Raw genomic sequence first — 25,248 nt, 5'->3', positions numbered from 1 at the left:
ATATACATAATATAGCTCAAAATTTATACCATTAGAACATAAAACAGTTGAAGTTCCTAATGAAAATATAACTTTTGTGATATAAAACTCATGTTACGTTGGTTAAATCGTCAACTTAGTGATACGCGTGGGCCTTCTAAGCCAGAAAGGAGGTTGTACGTAATAATTAAGTATGTTCTCCATTTGTTTTTCAAATTAGAATTAGAGTCTCTATTAATATCGCCTTTTGCAATAGAATGCAAAAACCGGGTGCAGTAGATGAAGTCATGGAGCACAACTCGACTTGTAAGGTTTGAAATGATGTTGATCATATTTACTCGTGAGGGTGGGCTTCACTATGAATTTAGTGAGATTTCGCCAAATGATACCCATCTATGTCAAAATATCCAAATTTTGATCAAGTTTATGGAAAAACCTATCAACATCTACAATACAAAATAAGTAGGATTTGAATATATTTTTATACTCTCTCCATCCCAAAATAAATGTCTCAACTTTGTACTAGTATAAAGTTGTACTCCCTCTGTCAACAAATATAAGACGCTTTAGACCGCTATTTTAGTGATCTAAAACGTCAAATATTTATTTACAGAGGGAGTACTAAACTTGAGACGGAGGGAGTATCATATATATTTGATATAGTACATGCCCACATCTATTTTTGTAAACTTGGTCAAACCTTTCCCCTCATAAAGGCTTGATAAAACTTTACATAATTTGATCCCGGAACAAATGTGAATTTGTGCTGTATTTTGAGATATTTGGTATAGCCTGAAATAATTAGCCAAAAGAGACGTGACTTTTGTTTTAGACATACCGATAGTTTGGCCAATTCAGGTTCCCTGACGACTAGGCAGGACCCTAATTATTAGCCCACGACCACGAGCTAGCCAAGGCACGCTCTCGGCGTGCATGGGCGGCGTCGGAGTAGGACAGAGGTGCCGCCGGTGAGGTGCGGCGCTGGCCGCTGACAGAACTGTTTATCTTCAACCTCACCATCTCCTTCCTCGCGCAGCCACCGGCAACACATGCCTAAACGCCCGCCCCTCCCCCTGGTCGGCAGCTATCACCGCCTCGCCCTCCCCTCTACCTCGCCCCACCGACGTGCTGGCCGCCGCCCCGGCCTTCCCTCTAAGCTCCGTAACATCAGGTAGAACTCCAGCGATCCCCTGCACCCTCCCCCACTCTACGATAGATAATGTGATAATTGCCTCCCCCTAAGATAGATAGAAGGGCAATGGCTTCACCCTAAGATAGATACTAGGGCTGTCTTCTCTGGCGACGTCTGACGTGGTAGAAGGAAGGAAGGAACAAGATGACTGACGCGAAAAAGAATTTCAGGCATCTAAGAAATAGCAAAACCCGAAATAATTAGCTAAAACAGATGTAACTTAGTTTTTCTTTTAAATTGACGTAACTTAGTTGGACGTGTCTAGGCAGCAACTGAGTGCTGGGTAAGGATCCCTGGCAACCTGCCAGATTTGGAAAGTTCTGGTCCCCCTTGCAAAAAAGGAAAGGTCTGGTCCCCAAGTGTCTACGCGCGCGATCCCACGCCGCGATGGGAGGACAAGACTGGTGGCCACCATCTCTCCTCCAACCTGCCCCTCCCTCACAATCACGTGCTCCCCCTCCTCTCTGCCCATCCTTCTCTCCCAAGGAACCTTTCTCTCCACCTGCTCCCCCATATCTCCCCTTCTTCTCCCCCAAGGAACCCTCCTGCCTACAGATCGCCATGGATCTGAAACACTAGAGCTTCAAAAAAGATCAACGGAAAGATCAACTGTTTTCTGTGAATAGAGGTGCGATTTTTTACCCTTCTCCCTGTTCTTTCTTCATGGTGGATCTCCCCCAACCTCCACCCACAACCCCCTGCCCCTCCCCCCCTACCATATGTCCAAGATGAGTCTTCTCTATGCTCAGTTGTTTTTCTGTAGAGAAGGAGAAAGAGGATAAAAAAGTAAGCAACGAGATCTGTGATGAGTAGGCAAATGTATTGCAAAGCATGAGCAACAAGTTCAACATGTTTAGGGCAAAAAAAGTGGTGCACATGGTAGGCAACAGGAAAGTAGGACAGATTGGAAACGAACACAAAAAGTGCAAAAACCAGATTAGTTTTCTAATTCTTGAAGGCAAACTAGATGTGGTAGAAGTAGATGTACTTCTTAGGATTTTCTCACTGGCATCTCCGTTTTTTGAGCAAGAGTATTTAAGGATGGTAGGCAATTGTTGTTTAAAATGTAAGCAACTAGAAAAAAATTTGGACTAGCATCTCTGTTTCGAGCAAAAAAAGAACATGGGAAGAGCATGTCAGGTTGGTGGGCAATTGTTGTTAAAAATGCAAGCAACTAGGTTCATGTTCTTACTAGCATCTATGTTTCAAGCAAGTGTGTGTCAGGTGAGTAGGCAACTGTTGCCAATAATGCAAGCAACTATAAAAAATGTGTCAGTATGAGCAAGTTCAAGACTGTCCGGGCTTGCCACCTGTTGCCACATTACTGATGGCAACTATGCATGTGCTGCGCAACTAAGATTTTCGTGCTTAGGCAAAAGTAATGTGCATGGTGAGCAAAGTGTTTGTTGTTTGTCACCTTCTGCTTGTGCTTGTGATGCCCAACTATGATGGAAAATGCTATGTTGAAAGATTGTGATAACAGTACCTTGAGCTTGTGGTTGGTGCCACCTTCTGCTACTCCAGCTCACGACCCCTAATAGCCTGCAAATGTGTAAGAAATGAAAAAAAAACGAGGCGAAAACCATGGGACGGTTGTGCTCATGACATTGAAAACACCTGGGGTGAAGCACCACGATTAAAAAGCAGAACTGGTCATAATTTGAAGAACAAAAGCACAAAACAAGTCATTTAGTAGTTATACTACTACAAATCTCTCAACACTTTCCAATACATTTGCAAACTAGAGATTCACTGGAATTGTCATGTTATGTGCTTCTGATAACACTTCCACTCAACATTCATCTGCTGCTCTTTCCCCCTGACCCTGATTTCTCCACCTGAAAAAAAAGAAAAACGGTTATTTGTCATGTTAGATTATGTTGTATTGATTGGTGCATGCAAATATGAAATAAGACATTGTGTGTTGATTGGTTTTGTTGCCTGATGTTGATGTATTATTCCTACTTATTTGGTCAGTAATTGATTCCATCTTCTAACTTGTGTGTTTATTATTTGCCAATTATGCAGGAGATGATTGACCTTAACGAATTGCCAGATGACCTTAATTGGGACTTGCCAGCGAATGTTGGAGTGGACAACATTGAGCCCATGTACTGCACACAACCTTCGACGCAAAAGGCACCCCTACTGAACAATATCCATGAGTTCGTGTCTGAATCTCCAAACCCTCCAACCACACAAAATGTTGCTGACCCTGGCATGCAAGCAATGCACACAGAAGAGCACACACTTGATGACACAGATACTTTGGGTGCAACATGTAGGACTGCTGGGCGTGAGGGTGCAGGGGGAGACGCTGATAACGATGATGAAGTGTGGTCCCTGAAGGAAATATGCCCTAGAGGCAATAATAAAGTATTATTTATTTCCTTGTATCATGATAAATGTTTATTATTCATGCTAGAATTGTATTAACCGGAAACATAATACATGTGTGAATATATAGACAAACAGAGTGTCACTAGTATGCCTCTACTTGACTAGCTCGTTAATCAAAGATGGTTATGTTTCCTAGCCATAGACATAAGTTGTCATTTGATTAACGAGATCACCTCATTAGGAGAATGACGTGATTGACTTGGCCCATTCCGTTAGCTTAGCACTCGATCGTTTAGTATGTTGCTATTGCTTTCTTCATGACTAATACATGTTCCTATGACTATGAGATTATGCAACTCCCGTTTACCGGAGGAACACTTTGTGTGCTACCAAACGTCACAACGTAAATGGTGATTATAAAGGTGCTCTACAGGTGTCTCCAAAGGTACTTGTTGGGTTGGCGTATTTCGAGATTAGGATTTGTCACTCCAATTGTCGGAGAGGTATCTCTGGGCCCACTCGGTAATGCACATCACTATAAGCCTTGCAAGCATTGTGACTAATGAGTTAGTTGCGGGATGATGTGTTACGGAACGAGTAAAGAGACTTGCCGGTAACGAGATTGAACTAGGTATCGAGATACCGACGATCAAATCTCGGGCAAGTAACATACCGGTGACAAAGGGAACAACGTATGTTGTTATGCGGTCTGACCGATAAAGATCTTCGTAGAATATGTGGGAGCCAATATGGGCATCCAGGTCCCGCTATTGGTTATTGACCGGAGACGTGTCTCGGTCATGTCTACATAGTTCTCGAACCCGTAGGGTCCGCACGCTTAACGTTACGATGACAGTTTTATTGATTTTGATGTACCGAAGGAGTTCGGAGTCCCGGATGAGATCGGGGATATGACGAGGAGTCTCGAAATGGTCGAGACGTAAAGATGGATATATTGGACGACTATATTTGGACTTCGGAAAGGTTCCGAGTGATTCGGGTATTTTTCGGAGTACCGGAGAGTTACGGGAATACGTATTGGGCCTTATTGGGCCATACGGGAAAGAAGGAAAAGGGCCTCAAGGGTGGCCGCACCCCTGCCCTTGGTCTGGTCCGAATTGGACTAGGGAAGGGGGGCGCCCCCTTCCTTCCTTCTCTTTTTTCCTTCCTCTTTTCCTATTCCATATGGGAGGTGGAATCCTACTAGGACTAGGGAGTCCTAGTAGGACTCCACACTTGGTGCGCCCCCTCCTAGGGCCGGCCTCCTCCTCCCTTGCTCCTTTATATACGGGGGCAGGGGGGCACCCCAGAGACACAACAATTGATCCTTGAGATCTCTTAGCCGTGTGCGGTGCCCCCCTCCACCATATTACACCTCGATAATACCGTTGCGGAGCTTAGGCGAAGCCCTGCGTCGGTGGAACATCATCGTCGTCACAACGCCGTCGTGCTGACGAAACTCTCCCTCAACACTCGGCTGGATCGGAGTTCGAGGGACGTCATCGAGCTGAACGTGTGTAGAACTCGGAGGTGCCATACGTTCGGTACTTGATCGGTCGGATCGTGAAGACGTACGACTACATCAACCGCGTTGTGCTAACGCTTCCGCTGTCGGTCTACGAGGGTACGTGGACAACACTCTCCCCTCTCGTTGCTATGCATCACCATGATCTTGCGTGTGCGTAGGATTTTTTTTTGAAATTACTACGTTCCCCAACAGTCCCAGCCAAAGGAACCTTCATTAAGTACAAGGTTTGACACTTTGCAAGGTGCAAGAGAACACTATAATGCTTATGCTCAGCATGTGGGTTTTTCAATCAAGATGAATACTTCCAGATGGTCTACTGTTACTGGCAAAATAGACAAGTACCAGTTTGTTTGCAACAAGTTTCGCAAACCCAAAAATGGTGACCACGGTACTGTGACTGCACCTAGCGTTGAAATGCTAGAAGATCCTTGTGAAGGTGGGAATGCTGATGATGGAGAAGACAATGTCATTGTGTTTGCTGATGATGCTGCTGACAAAAAGAAGAAGAGCAAGAAACGGAAAAGAGAAAAGATAATATAGACTGGGTGCATAGCCAAGATGATAGTAAAATTGATTGATGGCCGTTGGGAGGTCACTTATTTTATTGCTGAGCATAACCATCCATTGATTGAGAAACCTTCATTGACTAAATATTTGCGATCGCACCAAGGCATACCCCCAGAAGAGAAGCAATTCCTAAAAAACCTTCATAATTGCAACTTAACTACAGGTGAGTGGGTGGCAGTAGAAAATAGTTTTTATTGCTTGGATTTAGTGTTTTATTGCTTTGCATATGGTAGGCGACAACAAATAGTAGTGCGACAACATATGGTAGTGCGAAAACTAGTTACACAAGTTTCTCATTGTTGAGGTAGACTATTGTGGATGGTAGACAACTATTGGCTGGTTCTTGATGCTCTGAATTTTTTAAGATTTCTAGCAACTGTTGTAAAAAAATGCAAGCAACTAGATGTGGTTGAAAAGTAGATATATTTCTTACTGACGTTTCTGTTTTCTGTTTTGAGCATGAGTATGGAGCATTCACATATGCAAGCAACTAAAAAAAATTTGGTGGCAGTTATATATTTCCTACTGGCATAACTGCTTGAATTCAAAAAAGTGTGTGTCAGGGGTGGTAAGCAAACTGTCGTCGAAAAAATGGTTTCTGATTGCCTACATATGGTGTGAGCAGAGACATGCATTTGATTGCGGTTACATATCATGCCCTGTTGGTACTTCTGGAATCAAAAAAGCTTTACATGTGCTAACCTTGGTTGTTAATAAAACAAATTGAACTAAAAATGCCTGAAAAAGACTAGTGGTCTCCATCTCAGCGTGTGTTGTGCCCTAGGGTTTAATTTGCCTATCATTTCCCTATTGGGAAGATTTTAAATCGCCCAATCTTGTTTTTCTTTTTTGTGTAGGCCGAATGATGCACATCATGTCGGATTACTATGGCACAGAGTTGATTGTTCCTTATACTGACAAGCACATCACGAACCTGAAGTCAAGCTTGAACAGGGATGCGACAAAAGAAGGCGATATGATTGAGACGGTTGCCTACTTCAAAGATATACAGAAGACAGATCCAGAATTCTTCTACAAGGTCAAGTATGATGCAGAAGACAAGGTTGAGAATATATTCTGGGTTGATGGACCAGCATGAAAAGCCTACAAAGAAGCCTATCACGATTGCATATGCTTTGACACGACATACATGACTAACATGTATAACATGCCATTTGCTCCATTCATTGGGATAAATCGTCATTGCCAGTCGTTCATGTTGGGGTGTGGCTTTGTTAGGCAGGAGTTAGAGACAAGTTTTGATTGGTTATTTGGTACATTCCTTGAAGCAATGGATGGTCTAGCACCAGACAACATAATCACTGACCAAGATTGGGGGATGGCACAATCCATTGAAAACATCTTCCCTACTTCTGTGCATCGTCGATGTCGGTGGCACATAATGAAGAAGGCTCAGGAAAAACTTGGTGGCTTAGTTGGAAGGAACCCAGGATTGTCAAAAGATTTCAATGATATAGTTGACTTTAGCTTCACTCCAGGAGAATTTGAGACAAAATGGACAGGCTTGAAGGATAAGTGGCCGTTTATTGCTGGAACCCACTTTGATAAGCTGTATGAGTACCGGGCAACATGGGTGCCGTGTTACTTCAAACACCGGTTTTTCCCTTCTTGCAGTCTACCCAGCGCAGCGAAGGATTCAATGCAGTTCTTAAGCGTTATGTGAACCCTCACAACTCTGTGTTGAACTTTGTTAAGCAGTATGAGAAAATACAGACACATGTGCTTGTCCGTGAGGGCGGAAATGACTATAGGACAGACCACTTGGAGGTTGAGTTGTGGTATGATTTCCCAATCGAGAAACAAGCCTATGAAGCCTACACTAGGGACATTTACCTCAAGTTCCGAACCGAGTTTGAACTGATTGGGAAATACAATGTTTGTCTGCATGGTGCTAGTTTGTTTGAGCTTTATCCAAACAAAGAAGGATGGGTTGCTAATTATGGTTCTATAAGCTATTATGTGACAGCAGAAGTCGAAGCTGGGGACTACAAATGTGACTGTTCCAAGATGTCCAAAGATGGAATGTTGTGTTGCCATATTTTGAAAAAATTTAAACACATTGGTGTCGATGCAATTCCTGCCCAATACATACTGAGAAGGTGGACACAGCAAGCAATACCAGGTGCTGCACCTTCTATTGAGGCAGAGCCGGATGAGATGCCACCGCAATGGAAGAAGCTAGTCCGTCAAGCGAACTTGTCAATGGATTTTGCTAGTCTAGCTCGAGTTGCTTCTGGGTGCACATGAGGGCGGCACGTACAGAGCTTAATCATTTCAACAAGACCAAGAAAAAAAACAAAAGGTGACTGCTCCACCCATGGCTGGTCCTGCACCACCTCAGAGTCGTGGTACGGCACACCCTGGTCACATAGTAGCAACTACCACTGGTCCTATGGCAGCCAATTCAGCTGCTCCAGCAACACCAGGCTCAGGGTGGTCTACGCCAATTGCGGGAGTTCCTAATGATCCACCTAAATCAACAACTAAAGGTCGTGCGAAAAGTAAGCGGTTGCAGTCAGCACTAGAGTTGCATCCGAAGAGGTAGAACAAATGCTCCTTCTGCAATTCATGTGAACACAATGCTGCAAATTGCCCTGGTCGTTTGGTTTGAAGAAGAAAAAACAGAGGACAGCAACTAGATTCCTGTCTTGGTCTTTGGGGCAAACTCTTCCTAAATCAAGAACTAGATTCATGTCTTCTTGTGCAATTACCATAGATCATATCCCCCCCTGTTAGGCAACTCATATATGGGTGTCAGACAATTTAAGCTTGGATGCCAGGCAACTCTTGTGCCGTATGAGCTGTAATATTTAATTTTTGTGACCTTTGTACTAATTCCTGTCTCGGTGTTTGGGGCTTTGATTCCTTCTTTTTTCAAGACAATAAGTTGACAGTGTAAAAATTAAAAAAAGGTACTACATACTATCTTATTAATGCTAAAGATATATATGCTGCTGTGTGACAAACCTCTACCAAGTCAAAGCTTCAAAATAGCCTGCATTGGTGCTTTGTTGGCAACTGTGTTAATTAAAGCACTCGTGATGTTCTTCCTGATGTTGGGGATGTCTTTCGGACCGAAGTTTGGCAAGTTCCTCGCTTCCCACACACTCGCTATTGTCGAAGTGAAAATGCCACAATCATAACTTGCAAAAAAATATGGAAAACATGGGTGTAAACTTCTGACCGTTTTATGAAAAGCATATATAGAAGCACGAAGAAGTCATGTTTATGTGATGGAGACAGTGCAACGATCAAAGGAACTCACTCATTATCTTGTTTTGGAACATCAATTTCCTTCAAGTGAAAATCATCCAAGCTTATGCGTGATTCATGATAGTGCTGGTCCCACAATGAACACACTGTTGCAGCAATCAATCTAGCATTGTCGTCAAGAGTTTTGCTCTGTGCCAGACTCCTCCATGAATCAAAAACCTCGAACCTGTGGTCCCTAATATTGACATTGAAAAGCCAGTAGTGGTTCGCTGATACACGATTTGCTCTGTCTAGATTCTCTAGAATAGGGAACATGATCTGCATGATGAGTGTGTGATTAAAGAAAAAAGAGCAAGTCAGGAAACATTTTGCTATATATATGCCAATCCAAACAAGAAAACAACATTGTACTTGCTACTGACCATATCCTTCGGATCCAAATGATTTGATTTGTTGAATGTGGCATTTATCTCTTGAGTGTTCCAAATCATTTGCTGAAGCCTTTGTCTACCATAATTATGAAGAATAAAAATAAAATAATAATGCAAATGCACATCGTAAGAGGGCAACTTGTTTGTTAAGGTTCTAGCAAAAATGGAGCTACCGGGCCAGTTTTTGTTGAGCTTGTTGGTGTTGTGGGCAACTTGTTAGTAAAAAGTCTAGCAAAAAAATGGAGGGAGTCAATTTCTTCATCTAAGGGTTTTTTGATATCCTAAGAAAATTGGCTGGTGTATTTAAAGATAATAAGAGAGGGGTTATAGCAATTCTTACAAAAGAAAGGGTTATAGAAATTTTTGTTACTTCTAGAAATTCTTACAAAATGCAAAAAAAGAAAGGGTTATAGCAATTTATAATAAAAAACAGTTGTTTAAGTGGAAAAATGCTGCTCAAACTGCTTAAGAGCAAAAAGTGTAGTTCTACCAGCGAAAGAAGAGAAAGGGTTATGTAGGAAGATTACCGAAAATCTGACGGGCATGATTATCTTCTTGGAATTTGCAGGGAAGTCCCGCATTATAGCGTTGATAATTAGTTCGAACACGTGCGACTTGACATGACCGGTCTTCTTCATTGAGTCAGCCAGTTCTCTGAGTGAAACATGGTAACCGTCGTAATCAACAATAGTAGGGCTGCATGACAAAAAAGAACTCATATAAGTCATATAGAGTATGTGTAATTAGGTGGTGTAAAGAACAAAAACTACATAAGAGTTGTGATTTCACTCTCCCTTTTAGCTGCCTGTGTTTCAATCATATGTTGCATGGGGGACCTGGGTACAGAAAATTTGCCTAAAGTTTACACATCACTTGCCTAGAATTTTGGTTGGTGTTTGCCCGCAACATATGTTTGTTTGCTTGCCTTCCCGTAAATAAAAAGGGATAGTGAGTGTAAGACAGGCAGTGATAGCACTGTACCTCTTGTCTTCAAGTCCAGTCTCCTCCTCACTCAATCTTGCGGGTAGAAGGACTGCAGCGTACAACCTGTTTACTCCTGGGTGCACTAAGAAAGCTTATTCTTGTTGTAATCCACAAAAGGTGACCTCTTGCATGCTGTTGGCTTGATGCTGCGTCTCTCAAATTTGTTCGCGATTTCTCCTGAGCTGCTACTGGAACCAAATTCTCCATCCTTGCAACATGTTCTCTCTGGCGTTTGGAAGTTGGTAGGTGATAAGTTCTCCATGCTATATTGTGTTGTTCTGCCTTGAGCCCTTTGTTGGGAATCGTAGCATAATTTAAAATTTTCCTACGCTCACCAAGATGCATCTATGGAGTCTACTAGCAACGAGGGGAAAGGAATGCATCTACATACCCTTGTAGATTGCAAGCGGAAGCGTTCCAATGAACGTGGATGACGGAGTCGTACTCGCCATGATCCAAATCACCGATGACCGAGTGCCGAACGGACGGCACCTCCGCGTTCAACACACGTACGATGCAGCGACGTCTCCTCCTTCTTGATCCAGCAAGGGGGAAGGAGAGGTTGATGAAAATCCAGCAGCACGACAGCGTGGTGGTGGATGCAGCAGGATCCGGCAGAGTTTCGCCGAGCTTCTGCGAGAGGGAGAGGTGTAGCAGGGGAGAGGGAGGCGCCAAGGTGTTGGGTGCGGCTGCCCTCCCACTCCCCTCTTTATATAGGGACCCCAGGGGGGGCGCCGGCCCTAGAGATGGGATCTCTAGGGGGCACCGGCCAAGGGGGGTGGAGTGCCCCCCCAAGGCAAGTGGAGGCGCCCCCTCCCCTAGGGTTCCCAACCCTAGGCGCAGAGGGAGGCCCAGGGGGGGTGCACCAGCCCACTAGGGGCTGGTTCCCCTCCCACTTCAGCCCATGGGGCCCTCCAGGATAGGTGGCCCCACCTAGTGGACCCCCGGGACCCTTCGGTGGTCCCGGTACAATACCGGTGGACCCCGAAACTTTCCCGATGGCCGAAACTCGACTTCCTATATATAATTCTTCACCTCCGGACCATTCCGGAACCTCTCGTGACGTCCGGGATCTCATCCGGGACTCCGAACAACTTTCGGGTTTCCGCATACATATATCTCTACAACCCTAGCGTCACCGGACCTTAAGTGTGTAGACCCTACGGGTTCGGGAGACATGCAGACATGACCGAGACGCCTCTCCGGTCAATAACCAACAGCGGGATCTGGATACCCATGTTGGCTCCCACATGCTCCACGATGATCTCATCGGATGAACCACGGTGTCGAGGATTCAATCAATCCGTATGCAATTCCCTTTGTCAAACGGTATGTTACTTGCCCGAGATTCGATCATCGGTATCCCAATACCTTGTTCAATCTCGTTACCGGCAAGTCTCTTTACTCGTACCGCAATGCATGATCCCGTGACTAACGCCTTAGTCACATTGAGCTCATTATGATGATGCATTACCGAGTGGGCCCAGAGATACCTCTCCGTCACACGGAGTGACAAATCCCAGTCTCGATCCGTGCCAACCCAACAGACACTTTCGGAGATACCCGTAGTGCACCTTTATAGTCACCCAGTTACGTTGTGACGTTTGGCACACCCAAAGCACTCCTACGGTATCCGGGAGTTGCACGATCTCATGGTCTAAGGAAAAGATACTTGACATTGGAAAAGCTCTAGCAAACGAAACTACACGATCTTTTATGCTATGCTTAGGATTGGGTCTTGTCCATCACATCATTCTCCTAATGATGTGATCCCGTTATCAATGACATCCAATGTCCATAGTCAGGAAACCATGACTATCAGTTGATCAACGAGCTAGTCAACTAGAGGCTTACTAGGGACACGTTGTGGTCTATGTATTCACACATGTATTACGAGATCCGGACAATACAATTATAGCATGAATAATAGACAATTATCATGAACAAGGAAATATAATAATAACCATTTATTATTGCCTCTAGGGCATATTTCCAACAGTCTCCCACTTGCACTAGAGTCAATAATCTAGTTCACATCACCATGTGATTAACACTCACTGGTCACATCACCATGTGACCAACATCTAAAGAGTTTACTAGAGTCAACAATCTAGTTCACATCACTATGTGATTATCACTCAATGTGTTCTGGTTTGGTCATGTTATGCTTGTGAGAGAGGTTATTAGTCAACGGGTCTGAACCTTTCAGAACCGTGTGCTTTACGAATATCTATGTCATCTTGTGGATGCTACCACGCGCTATTTGGAGCCATTTCAAATAATTGCTCTACTATACGAATCCTGTTTACTACTCAGAGTCATCCGGATTAGTGTCAAAGTTCGCATCGACATAACCCTTTACGACGAACTCCTTTCCACCTCCATAATCGAGAAAATTCCTTAATCCACTAGGTACTAAGGATAAGTTCGACCGCTGTCATGAGATCCTTTCCCGGATCACCATTGTACCCTCTTGACCAACTCATGGCAAGGCACACTACATGTGCGGTACACAGCATAGCATACTATAGAGCCTATGTCTAAAGCATAGGGGACGACCTTCGTCCTTTCTCTATCTTCCGTTGTGGTCAGGTCTTGAGTCTCACTCAATACTCACACCTTGTAACACAGCCAAGAACTCCTTCTTTGTTGATCTATTTTGAACTCTTTCAAAATCATGTCAAGGTGTGCTGTCTTTTGAAAGTATCATCAGGCGTCTTGATCTATCTCTATGGATCTTGATGCCCAATATGTAAGCAACTTTATCCAGGTCTTCCTTTGAAAAACTCCTTTCAAACAACCCTTTATGCTTTCCAGAAATTTTACATCATTTCGGATCAACAATATGTCATTCACATATACTTATCAGAAATGTTGTAGCGCTCCCACTCACTTTATTGTAAATACAAGTTTCTAACAAACTTTGTATAAACCCAAAAACTTTGATCACCCCATCAAAGCGTATATTCTGACTCCAAGATGCTTTCTCTAATCCATGGAAGGATCGCTGGAGCTAGCATACCTTTTAGCATCCTTAGGATCGACAAAACCTTTCTGATTGTATCACATACAACCTTTCCTCACGAAAAACTGGTAAGGAAACTTGTTTTGACATCCATCTGCCAGATTTCATAAATGTAGCTAATGCTAACATGATTCCGACGGACCTAAGCATCGCTACGGATGAGAAAAAAAACTCATTGTAGTCAACTCCTTGAACTTGTGAAAATACTCTTTGCCACAAGTCGAGCTTCATAGACGGTAACATTACCGTCCATGTCCGTCTTCTTCTTAAAGATCCATTTATCTCAATGGCTTGCCGATCATCGGGCAAGTTCACCAAAGTCCATGCTTTGTTCTGATACATGGATTCTATCTCGGATTTCATGGCCTCGAGCCATTTGTCGGAATATGGGCCCACCATCGCTTCTCCATAGCTCGTAGGTTCATAGTTGTCTAGCAACATGACTTCCAAGGCAGGATCACGCATAACTCTGAAGTAGTGCGCATCCTCGTCGTCCTACGAGGTTTGGTAGTGACTTGATCCGAAGTTTCATGATCACTATCATAAGCTTCCACTTCAATTGGTGTAGGTGCCACAGGAACAACTTCCTGTGCCCTGCTACATACTAGTTGAAGCGACGGTTCAATAACCTTATCAAGTCTCCACCATCCTCCCACTCAATTCTTTCGAGAGAAACTTTTCCTCGAGAAAGGACTTGTTTCTAGAAGCAATTACTTTTGCTTCCAGATAGGAGGTATACCCAACTGTTTTTGGGTATTCTATGAAGATGCATTTATCCGCTTTGGGTTCGAGCTTATCAGCCTGAAACTTTTTCACATAAGCATCGCAGCCCCAAACTTTTAAGAAACGACAACTTAGGTTTCTATAAACGGTGTCGTCTCAACGGAATTGCGTGGTGCCCCTTTTAAAGTGAATGCGGTTGTCTCTAATGCCTAACCCATAAACGATAGTGGTAATTTGATAAGAAACATCATGGTATGCACCATATCCAATAGGGTGCAGTTATGATGTTCGGACACACCATCACACTATGGTGTTCCAGGCGGTATTAATTGTGAAATACTTTCCACAATGTCTCAATTGTGTGCCAAACTCGTATCTCAGATACTCATCTCTATGATCATATCACAGACATTTTATCCTCTTGTCACGACGATCTTCAACTTCACTCTGAAATTACTTCAACCTTTCAATAATTCAGACTAGTGTTTCATCAAGTAAATACACTCAGCATCTACTCAAATCATCTGTGAAGTAAGAACATAACGATATCCACTGCATGCCTCAGCACTCATTGGACTGCGTACATCAAAATGTATTACTTCCAATAAGTTGCTCTCTTGTTCCATCTCACTGAAAACGAGGACTTTCAGTCATTTTGCCCATGTGGTATGATTTGCATGTCTCAAGTGATTCATAATCAAGTGAGTCCAAACGATCCATTTGTATGGAGTTTTTTTCATGCATATATACCAATAGACATGGTTCGCATGTCTCAATCTTTTCAAAAATGTGTGAGTCCAAAGATCTACCTACATGGAGCTTCTTCATGCGTTCTACACCAATATGACTCAAGTGGCAGTGCCACAAGTATGTGGTACTATCATTACTATCTTATATCTTTTTGGCATGAACATGTGTATCACTATGATCGAGATTCATTTTAGGTGCAAGACCATTGAAGGTATTATTCAAATAAACAGAGTAACCATTATTCTCCTTAAATGAATAACCGTTTTGCGGTGAACATAATCCAATCATGTTCAACGCAAACACCAAATCTCGATGGTAGAGGGAGCATGCGATGCTTGATCACATCAACCTTGGAAACACTTCCAACACATATCGTCATCTCACCTTTAGCTAGTCTCCATTTATTCCGCAGCTTTTATTTCGAGTTACTAACACTTAGCAACCGAACCAGTATCTAATACGCTGCTGCTGCTAGGAGTACTAGTAAAGTACGCATTCATATAACGTATATCCAATATACTTCTGTCGACCTTGACTGCCTTCTCATCTACCAAGTATCTAGGGTAGTACTGCTTCAGTGACCGTTCCTCTCATTACAGAAGCACTTAGTCTCGGGTTTGGGTTCAACCTTGGGATTCTTCACTAGAGCAGCAAACGACTTGTTGTTTCATGAAGTATCCCTTTTGCCCTTGCCCTTCTTAAACTAGTGGTTTTACTAACCATCAACAATTGATGCTCCTTCTTGATTTCTACTCTCGCGGTGTCAAACATCGCGAATAGCTCAAGGATCATCATAACTATCCTTTATATGTTATAGTTCATCACGAAGCTCTACTAGCTTGGTGGCAGTGACTATGGAGAACTATCACTATCTCATCTGGGAGATTAACTCCCACTCGATTCAAGCGATTGTGGCACTCAGACAATCTGAGCACACGCTCAACGATTGAGCTTTTCTCCCTTAGTTTGCAGGCTTAAGAAACTTGTCAGAGGTCTCATACCTCTTGACGTGGGCACTAGTCTGAAATCCCAATTTTAGTCTTCGGAACATCTCACATGTTCTGCGACGTTTCAAAAACGTCTTTGGTGCCACAATTCTAAACCGCACTGAACTATCACGTAGTCATCAAAACGTGTATGTCAGATGTTTCGTAACATCTACAGACGACACTGAGGTTCAGCACACCGAGCGGTGCATTAAGGACATAAGCCTTCTGTGCAGCAAATGAGGACAATCCTCAGTTTACGGACCCAGTCCGCATAATTGCTACTACCAACTTTCCACTAAATTTTCTCTAGGAACATATCTTAACCAGTAGAACTAAAGCGCAAGCTATGACATAATTTGCAAATACCTTTTTGACTATGTTCATGATAATGAAGTTCATCTGATTATGAACTCCCACTCAGATAGACATCCCTCTAGTCATCTAAGTGAAACATGATCCGAGTTTAACTAGGCCATGTCCGATCATCACGTGAGACGGACTAGTCAAGATCGGTGAACATCTCCATGTTGATCGTATCTTCTATACGACTCATGCTCGACCTTTCGGTCCTCCGTGTTCCGAGGCCATGTCTGTACATGCTAGGCTCGTCAAGTCAACCTAAGTGTATTGCGTGTGTTCCGAGGCCATGTCTGTACATGCTAGGCTCATCAACACCCGTTGTATTCGAACGTTAGAATCTATCACACCCGATCATCACGTGGTGCTTCGAAACAACGAACCTTCGCAACGGTGCACAGTTAGGGTGAACACTTTCTTGAAATTATTATAAGGGATCATCTTACTTACTACCGTCGTTCTAAGCAAATAAGATGCAAAAACATGATAAACATCACATGCAATCAAATAGTGACATGATATGGCCAATATCATCATGCTCCTTTGATCTCCATCTTCGGGCACCATGATCATCTTCGTCACCGGCATGACACCATGATCTCCATCATCATGATCTCCATCATTGTGTCTTCATGAAGTCGTCACGCCAACGATTACTTCTACTTCTATGGCTAACGCGTTTAGCAACAAAGTAAAGTAATTTACATGGCGTTATTCAATAACACGCAGGTCATGCAAAATAATAAAGACAACTCCTATGGCTCCTGCCGGTTGTCATACTCATCGACATGCAAGTCGTGATTCCTATTACAAGAATATGATCAATCTCATACATCACATATATCATTCATCACATCTTCTGGCCATATCACATCACATAGCACTTGCTGCAAAAACAAGTTAGACGTCCTCTAATTGTTGTTGCAAGTTTTTACGTGGTTTGTAGGTTTCTAGCAAGAACGTTTCTTACCTACGTATGACCACAACGTGATTTGCCAATTTCTATTTACCCTTCATAAGGACCCTTTTCATCGAATCCGTTCCGACTAAAGTAGGAGAGACAAACACCCGCTAGCCACCTTATGCAACTTGTGCATGTCAGTCGGTGGAACCTGTCTCACGTAAGTGTACGTGTAAGGTCGGTCCGGGCCGCTTCATCCTACAATACCGCCGAAACAAGAAAAGACTAGTAGCGGCAAGAAGAATTGGCAAACTCAACGCCCACAACTGCTTTGTGTTCTACTCGTGCATAGTAACTACGCATAGGCCTGGCTCATGATGCCACTGTTGGGAATCGTAGCATAATTTAAAATTTTCCTACGCTCACCAAGATGCATCTATGGAGTCTACTAGCAATGAGGGGAAAGGAATGCATCTACATACCCTTGTAGATCGCGAGCAGAAGCGTTCCAATGAACGTGGATGACGGAGTCGTACTCGCCGTGATCCAAATCACCAATGACCGAGTGCCGAACGGACGGCACCTCCGCGTTCAACACACGTACGGTGCAGCGACGTCTCCTCCTTCTTGATCCAGCAAGGGGGAAGGAGAGGTTGATGGAGATCCAACAGCACGACGGCGTGGTGGTGGATGTAGCGGGTCTCCGGCAGGGCTTCGCCAAGCTTCTGCGAGAGAGAGAGAGAGAGAGGTGTTGCAGGGGAGGAGGGAGGCGCCCAAGGCTGTAGGTTTGCTACCCTCCCTCCCCCCCACTATTTATAGGACCCCTGGTGGGGGGGGGCGCCAGCCCTTGGGAGATCAGATCTCCAAGGGGGGGCGGCGGCCAAAGGGGGGAAAGGGTTGCCTTGCCCCCCAAGGCAAGGGGGAAGCTCCCCCCCCCTAGGGTTCCCAACCCTAGGCGCATGGGGGGAGGCCCAAGGGGGGCGCCCCAGCCCACTAAGGGCTGGTTCCCTTCCACTTTCAGCCCACGGGGCCCTCCGGGACAGGTGGCCCCACCCGGTGGACCCCTGGGACCCTTCCGGTGGTCCCGGTACAATACCGGTAACCCCCGAAACTTTCCCGGTGGCCGAAACTTGACTTCCTATATATAATTCTTCACCTCCGGACCATTCCGGAACCTCTCGTGACGTCGGGGATCTCATCCGGGACTCCGAACAACTTTCGGGTTTCCGCATACATATATCTCTACAACCCTAGCATCACCGGACATTAAGTGTGTAGACCCTACGGGTTCGGGAGACATGCAGACATGACCGAGACGCCTCTCCGGTCAATAACCAACAGCGGGATCTGGATACCCATGTTGGCTCCCACATGCTCCACGATGATCTCATCGGATGAACCACGGTGTCGAGGATTCAATCAATCCGTATGCAATTCCCTTTGTCAAACGGTATGTTACTTGCCCGAGATTCGATCGTCGGTATCCCAATACCTTGTTCAATCTCGTTACCGGCAAGTCTCTTTACTCGTACCGCAATGCATGATCCCGTGACTAACGCCTTAGTCACATTGAGCTCATTATGATGATGCATTACCGAGTGGGCCCAGAGATACCTCTCCGTCACACAGAGTGACAAATCCCAGTCTTAATCCGTGCCAACCCAACAGACACTTTCGGAGATACCCGTAGTGCACCTTTATAGTCACCTAGTTACGTTGTGACGTTTGGCACACCCAAAGCACTCCTAAGGTATCCGGGAGTTGCATGATCTCATGGTCTAAGGAAAAGATACTTGACATTGGAAAAGCTCTAGCAAACGAAACTACACGATCTTTTATGCTATGCTTAGGATTGGGTCTTGTCCATCACATCATTCTCCTAATGATGTGATCCCGTTATCAATGACATCCAATGTCCATAGTCAGGAAACCATGACTATCAGTTGATCAACGAGCTAGTCAACTAGAGGCTTACTAGGGACACGTTGTGGTCTATGTATTCACACATGTATTACGATTTCCGGACAATACAATTATAGCATGATAATAGACAATTATCATGAACAAAAAATATAATAATAACCATTTATTATTGCCTCTAGGGCATATTTCCAACACCCTTTTCTCTGCTTCTTCACACGCTAAGTCAATTTCTTCTAAGTCCCAAAGCAAATCATCATCAGGGATTTCGATGACCATGGATTTTTTCCCTTTGCTTCCGGGTACATGTCAACAATGCTTCTGCTTGCCCCGTTGATTTGCTGTGACAGTTGAACTTCCAACACACCTTCATCAGGGATTTCGATGACCACGGGTGTTTTCCCCTTTGCTTCCGGACACATGTCAACATTGCCACTGCTTGCCCCGATGATTTGCTTTGACAGTTCAACTTCCAACACACCTTCATCGATGCTTGTTCCCAGAATATCAACAGACCCCAAGTCATAACCATTTGGTTGGCAACAGTCGTCAAAAATCCCTGCAGGCCTTGCCAATTCTTCAACCATGCTTGATCCAAAAATTTCATCAAGCCCTATACCGAAAGGATGTGCAGGGCAATATTCATTCCACGAGCTTTGTGGCCTCTGACCATGTGTTTGATCAGGTGCATCATGATCTGGGTGTGCAAGTGGTATTTCTGGTTGTTCGCATCCAGATTTCCTATCCCCCATGCCTATGATACTGCCCAGCTGACCTTGATCCAACTTGCTGCTTGGAACAATGCACTTTGTACGAATATCATCTATTTTTGCTGCTTCGCTCAATTCTACCCTAGACATTTCTGGTGGCTGGTTTTCCTCGTTTGCTGTTATTCTTGTAATACTCTTTTCCTTCTTCTCGATGACATGTTGTTTTTGTTGGACACAACCATTGAGATCCCCAAGTGTTTCCCTCTTGTGTGCCATTGCTACATGATGCTTAGTGCTTGGTGACTTCTTCAAAATAGTAAGTGGGGCAGAGGCAGGTTGTTTCATTGTAATCTTTGGTTGAATGCGCCCCTCACTGGCCTCATTATTGCCCTAACTTGCTAAAACTGGAAGGAGTGTCTCATTTGCAGTTTGCTCCACTATATGTGCGTGAATTGCCCTTACGTGTTCCTTTACTCCATCATAAGGTTTGTTTTGAACCCCGTTTGCTGTAAGAAGTGGGCCAGCTGACTTCCCTGGCAGACTTGCCTGAACATGGCAATGAGTTGCACTACTCTTGTTCTGCATTGCCCAGTCTGCACTGATAGTTGCCTGCAACTGCTTTACATATGATTCCTTTGCATCAACCGGCAATTTCCTTGCATCTGGTCTTGAGTTTCTTGAATGTGCAACTGGGTCCTCCCTTGGCATGCTTGGTTTGCTTGAATGATCAAACCCAGGGGTTGTCTTGCTGTTGGTCATAGTTGCTGGCATTTCAAGGGTGGTTGCCTGATTCTCTACTGTAGTTGCCTTCTGAGTTATACCCACCTGCCTGGTTCCTGGCATTTGCACGATTTGACCTCTTGCTTCATTCCTCCTCATGTACTCAGCTCCCAGCTCATCCAAAACATCGCATGTTAAAACAGTTGGTTGATCTATGAAGGTCACCTTCCTTTGCTTCTTCGGTGGCTTTGGTGGGCGGCCTTTTGCTGCTGCTGCAGCGACTTGATGCACAGGTCCGGCTGCTGTGGCCGTGTGACTTAAACCACAAACTTGTTGCATCAGTTCGATTCGTGTCTTTCGGGGGCAGATATCTTCCAGTCTGAATTCAAATGTTTTCTTAAAATCCGTTTCATTTCCCAACCAACAGGTAAACCTTCTGACACATAGGCAACTTCCAGCATCGGGATGTCAGGAGGGGTACCCTCCTTTCTGACATCTAGCTTGACAAGATCCAATAACGAAAATGGTTCTGGGCTTTCAATCTCTTGAGTGTTTTGTTTCTTCTTAATCCAATACTGCATAGATGCACCCTCTTCGCTTTCGGAGTCGTTTTCAGCTGGCTCATGACTCCCATCCTTGGCCCGATCTTCATTAGTGCCACCACTATGACCTCTGCCAGTGGTCTTGTCAGCAGACTCCCCATTCCCGCCACCACCATCATTGTCATCGTCGCCCTCCTTGTCCTCCTCATGTTTGTTCACGTCAGCCTCCTCATCTTCTTCTTCGTCCCCATCTTCATCCTCCTTCTCATCTTCCGTCTCAAGGTCTCCAACCTCTACCTCTGCTTCCTCCCGTCGTGTTTCTTCTTGCTCATCCTCCTGGTCCTGCGCATCATCGCCGCGACTGTTGGTCTCTCCATGCATGTTCCCATCACCATCATCATCACCGCTGTCGGAGTCCCCTTCACCACCGTCTGATCCTTCACTCTCGTCTTCATGGCCATCGTCTGTGTCACTCCCCGACTGGTAAGATTCTTCATCACTGGGAAGTGTGCGGGGGTCATTCACACCGGCATCGCGCCTTTCCCTTGAATGTTCAATGCTTGGGCGAGCAACATTGTCAGCTGCTGGCACGCTAGTTGTGCCGCCATCGTCGTCAAGTTTCCCAATTCCCTGTACGAGCTTGCCCATTGAGTGTGATATTTCAGAACATATTTCATGCACCATCCCGACAAGCTTCTTTTGTTTCTGCGCACACCAAAAGAGAGAGAGAGGACATTGGGGTCACATATATTAGAACAGGTACAAAAAAGCAAGCAAAAGAGGAATGTATAAGGCAACTCACATTTGAGTCGTATGAGTTGGGGAGCCTTGTTGCCACGAACTTTGTGACGTGATCAAGACTGCCAAATAAGATTTCATCGGCAAAGCAAGCGAACTCGGTCTTGAGTTGTAGTTTGAAGTGTGAGAAAAATGCAAACAAAAGAAAAGGCCAAAAAAGGGAAAAAAAACCTGGTGGGTAAGCAACTTTCTCTACTCAAGCTATTTGTGAGTTGCCAAGCATTAAATTTGTGGTTGCCTGAAAGTATAAGTCTGTATTGCCTATGATTGGTTTAACAAAATAACAACACATGTTTTGCCTAGGGATAACACACATCTGGTGAGTTGCTTAGGAACAAAAATGTGGTTGCCTAGTTAAGGATAGTGTGTTGCCTGATAGTTGCTTGGCAAGTTGCCTGACTTCTATATGACCTCCTTACAAATAGGGATTAACAAAACTGAAAAGAAAACTAAAGTGACTGAATGAATGTGTGCTTCACAAACATAAGAGGAAACTTACCCGCAACTTGCCAAACTACCCCCGGCCCTTTTTGTCCTTCTTAATGACCTTGGAAATAAGATCAGAATCCCAAACCGACGCTCTTGGAACCGTGCTTGCGATCGGTTCGTCCACATCCAACGAGTCCAGGTATAGCAGCTACATGAGGCAAATCAAAAACAAAAGGGAAAAATGAGTAGATGGACAACAAGATCAGGGAGATGAAAAACTATGAAAAAAAGGACAAAGAGCAAGCTAGACTTACAACTAAATGCATGACGCAACAACAGACTGCGTTTTTATCACCTGCTCCCGCGAATGCCAATTTTAATTGATCAACTACAAACTGGCATACATTGGTCTCTGTTATCGCATCCACATGCATCACAGCAGGAAAACACTGTGGGGATATGTTCAAACTTGTGGTAGGAGCAAGGAAACAGGAGAAGGCGACCGCCAACCAAGCACGCAGGAAATTGTTATCTGCTGCCCCAGCCATATCCTTAATCATTTTGCACCAAGATGTTAGTGTTGGTGAGCCTTTCGTATTGATCTTGAAGATTTTGTACATTTTGGATGTGTACTCTGCTCTATTCTCGTAGCAAACCTTCCTCCCCCTGTTTGGCAGACCCCATATCCTGTGAACACTTGCTGCATCTACTGGAATCTTGCCCCTCTCTGGGATGACAAGTTGGGAAATTTCAGGGTCGTAATGCTTCATAACCCACTGACTTAAGTCTCCTGGCATGCTACATGTTGCAATCTGCAACAGACCTCCAAACTCTATTCGAATTACCTCGTCCTTCTGAAATTGCACTAAATCTTTGTTTACTTTGAACAACCTTGCTGGTGATGCCCTATGCCTGCGACCCTACAAACACGAAAAAATGGGCTAAGTTAAACTTTGTGTGACAGAAATTAGCAAGTATCAATATTGTTTCCATGATGATGCGATGTTTATCCTATACAGAATACCATCATTTGTTCTTATAACTTCAACATGCTCAAAACTGCTAGTGGCCTTGCTTACGCACGATTTAACAGCCAAAAACCATACCTAGAATTGCTAAAAAATAACACATTCATCTCGCAACTTCTAAAAAGAACGCACAAAATCCACACAGCCTTGAAAAAATGGAATCTGAAAACTATGATTCATGATGCATGAATACCTCATTTCCGCATGTTTTTCGGCGTTTTGGCTTTGATTCATCCTCCTCTGTGACCTCCTTGCCTTCTGAATCATCATCTTGTGCACTGGCATTGCTATCTATGTCTGACGGGCGATTCCCACGACAAATTATTCCTTTAGTGCGCATACGCTTGTAGCCAATCATAGTTGGGTTATGTTGCTGTAATGAGTGTGCCTGCATTGGGGGAAAATGTGTTCATCTGTTTCGCATTGGAAAAAGTCACGAAACTCGAACATGGCAAACATCACAGACGCTCCACCATGCCACGCTCAAAGCTCTTACCTCTGCTCCTCGTACACCCTCTTGGTTTGCTTGTAAACCCTGACCATCACTTTCCTTCCTTGCCTCGGACATTTTGGACACTGCAAACACATAATACAGTATTTTCAGGTTGCTAATAAAAAAGGGACTTCACTACTTGTAACACTGTAGGTTGCTTACAAACATGAAAAAAGACATTTCCTAGGGCTCGCTGATGAACCATTAAAGCAACACAAAACTTGATTTAGGCAACGAAACAAACTTACATAGCTACTGATTAGGCAACTTTGGTTCAGACTAACGCACAACTTCTATGCTGATTTCTGGCAAGTTACTAGAAAAAAATGGGCCTGACAAAAATCTAGAAAAACAAGTCCAACAAATTCTGTTTCGAACGCTGCCCCAACAATCTGTAAGTTTCAGCAAACTACACCAACATTGATCTGGCATCTTATATATTAAGAAAGTTTGGGCATCTTAAAGCTTTTAATCCTCTTATACATGATGTTCATACTTTTGTAGGTCCAATTGGCAATTTTGCAGTTCGAGAAAATTGTGATGGAAATATACAACAGAATAATAGATGTCCATAAGAGATACATGCAGAAAACAACAAACAAAGACACTTGTCAAACACCGCTACGAATTGTTATCATGAGTATAACGGGAAGACACGGTTCAGGAAGCACCATGTGTGGTGCCAAACACAAGGCTAAACAAAAAGCAAGTATTCCGTGAAGTGGTCTGTTGTAGTCTGATACTTTAGCATATGTCTTGCAAATGGCGACCGCTATCGACGCTATTCAATGAAAACTGAACTAAACAAACTCCTTTCATAAAAGAAATCTGAGCAACTCAATGAACGCCCTAGTACTAGTAGATCAGACAGCTCTAAAGTTTCGGCAACTCATCCAGCCTCAATCAAGCAACCCATGCACAATGTCGAAGCAAAACTCGGTGAACAGCCCCAGTACAGGTAGTTTAGACAGCTCTAAAAAAGTTTCGGCAACTTAATCAACGTTGAACAGGCAACTTGTATACAATGTCAAATCAACTCGGTGAACGCCCCCACGACTAGTAGTTCAAACAGCTCTAATTTCGCCAACTCATATAGCCTCAATTAGGCAACTCCTACACAAAATCGAAGCAACTCCTCAACATCTGCTAAAGCAAATTCCCATCTCAGACCAAACAGATCTGGGACGAGATCTGACAGCACACCCCCAATCCCTCATGGCATGACCCCATGATTCACCACCACGAGGCTCCCACGATTTGTCCCTGCCATGAAACGTGAAGCAAAACCACTACGATCTATGGGAGCGTGGTTACATCCACCTCCATGCTCGCATTTATATGACCAATTCCTCTGTGCAAAACCACTACGATCTATGGGAGCGTGATTACATTGAGGACACGCAGAAAAGCAGAGAAAACGGTGGCGATGGGTGCATACCTCAGGATTCCAGAATACTAGGCCACTGGACACGCAGCGCCGTCGGCGACCTTCACCGCGCACCCCTTTGCCCTGGGCGCGGCGAGATTGAACCCGTTCCGCCTTATTCTGCGGGGGCCGCGCGCACCTATGCACACTCGCGCAGCTCTGCCGCTCAAACACCGCCGCCG

This window comes from Triticum aestivum, chromosome 6D, assembly GCF_018294505.1.
Source record: "Triticum aestivum cultivar Chinese Spring chromosome 6D, IWGSC CS RefSeq v2.1, whole genome shotgun sequence".
Lineage (NCBI taxonomy): Eukaryota > Viridiplantae > Streptophyta > Magnoliopsida > Poales > Poaceae > Triticum > Triticum aestivum.
This window is presented reverse-complemented; position numbering follows the sequence as displayed.